Source organism: Echinops telfairi, unplaced genomic scaffold (genome assembly GCF_000313985.2).
Source record: "Echinops telfairi isolate 266 unplaced genomic scaffold, ASM31398v2 ScPeMD7_2291;HRSCAF=2852, whole genome shotgun sequence".
Taxonomy (NCBI): Eukaryota; Metazoa; Chordata; class Mammalia; order Afrosoricida; family Tenrecidae; genus Echinops; species Echinops telfairi.
In genome coordinates this window covers 9861326-9863345 of record NW_022106189.1, presented here as the reverse complement: position 1 = coordinate 9863345, position 2020 = coordinate 9861326, and the positions used below count along the sequence as shown (strand labels likewise).

Below are 2020 nucleotides of genomic sequence, written 5' to 3'. Positions count from 1 at the left end.
TAAATGCCCTTTGCCTCCTAGTTCTTTCCTCTATTTCCTTTTACTTTCCTCTTGTCCCACTGTCATGCTCAGCCTTCATTTAGGTTTCAGTAATTCCTCTTGGTTACATTGCCCTTGCTCAAGCCCTACCAGGTCTATTACACCCTCCTAGCCAATGATTTTGGATCACTTGTTGTTCCCTTGTCCCTGGGTTTGTTAACACCACTTCCTTTCCTCCACCTACCCCTCTCCCATGTCCCCCTGAAACCATCGGTCCTGTGGTTTTCTCTTCCAGATTGTTTATCCAGCCAATCTTATCTAGATAGACCAGCAGATAATATTATAATATTTTTATGTGTACTTTATCTATGCTTACAATATCCTGTACTCTCTCACATATCCAGGTGGACCCACTGTACTTTTGGTTCTCAAGGCAAAGTGTATCGTACCTATACTTTAAATGCCATTCTCACTTATTGAGGGAAACCCGTTTCATCTCTTTTGAAGTAACCCTATGCTTAAATAAATTTTGGCTTAACTCTTTGCTGTTGCTGTGTGTGTGAGTGGGTGAACCTTGCTAATATCTAGCCCCATAGAAACCACGTGAGTAGTTTATCAGTTCCGCATGGACTACAGCTTGCATCTGTATGCTGAACCGAAGGTCACAGTAAGAAGTACAGATTGTGATGAAACTGTGCTGGGCTGGAGAATTAAAAATGCACACATAGACCATGGGAGTCTTTGGTAGTGTTAGAAGCCAGGAGCTCTGCCTCTTACTCTAAAGAAGAAATAAGTTGTACAAAATAAACTCCAATAGAACTGCTTCTTTGGGTTTCTGAGACTTTAAATCTTTGCAAGAGTAGCTAGCCTCATCTTTCTCACTCAGAGCCACTGGTGTCTTACAATGACTCACCCTGAAATGAGCAGCTCAGCGCAGCCCACCACACCACCAGGGCTCCCAAACGGATTGAGTGCCAATCATATTTCGTTGTATGGATAGAGCATGTTTTGTTTATCCAATTGGAATATTTGGGTTGTTTCTCTCTCTTTTTTATTTTTTTGCTGCTCTGCTGCCAAACATACTCATAATTAGTTATATAGTGCTACTATGAACATCTATGTACACGTTTCTGTGTAGACATTTGCTTTAAATTCCCTTGGGTATGTAAGCAAACAGGACTAAATTCACATCTAAACACGTTGGTTTTAGATGCCACTTATGAATCTAACAAATTATAGGAAGATCCGAGGTGAAGTAGGAAAGAGTAGAGCATAGCAGGTTCTACCCACCCAACCCACTTCAGGTACATTCTCAGCCCCCAAATGCAAATTTCTGAACCCATAAGTCACCAAATAAAGATATGCCTAAATTTTTTCTTTTAAGTTAGAGTTGCATTTTGTAAGGAGCTGAACATGTGGGTTCATTAAGGATCAATTAGCTATAAGTATGATCTTAGAGGCCTTTCATAGTCATTTGCAGGGGAAAGTAGCCTTCTAGAAAATAGATTGTCCAGTTGGGAGTATAAGCTTCTTGATATCTGTAGACTTCTGACTACAGCCAACTGGGTTGGAATTTAGACCTGGGATAGATGTGACAGATTATTGCTTTTTACCATGCTCCTTTCTTTTTTCTTATTGAAGCGTTCTTAAAGGGATTCAGGTTTCCTCTTTGACTTATGATGCTCTTCATATTGTCAAGTTTATGGAAAACACTGCACTGGTTATGAATGTATGGTTTTAGTTAAGAATGTGCTCTACTTTTCTTTTTTCCCATTTACTAAGAAGCTAGGTTCCCAGTCTCTGCGCGACACAAAATTGGCAGAAACTAGCAGTAAAAGTGGAGGGAGGGGTGTTAAACTGGCAACCTGCCTGGAAATGAGAGAGAAAAAGTTCTTCCTTACCAGGATTGCTAGCTTTATCGAAGCCTACAAAGGAGGCAATATTTTATATCACAGTTTTTCCTTTTCCTTTAAATTTTCTGTTAAAAATTTGCCAATGTAATACAAGTACATTGTTTTATTTTATTTTTTTTTAATATCAA

At 39.3% G+C, this 2020-nt stretch overlaps 1 pseudogene; it reads right to left on the bottom strand.

Moving 5' to 3' along the window:
- Positions 1–1669, bottom strand: part of LOC101644679 — a 7327-nt pseudogene extending 5658 nt beyond the window's left edge.
- Positions 1670–2020: the final 351 nt, after the last annotated feature.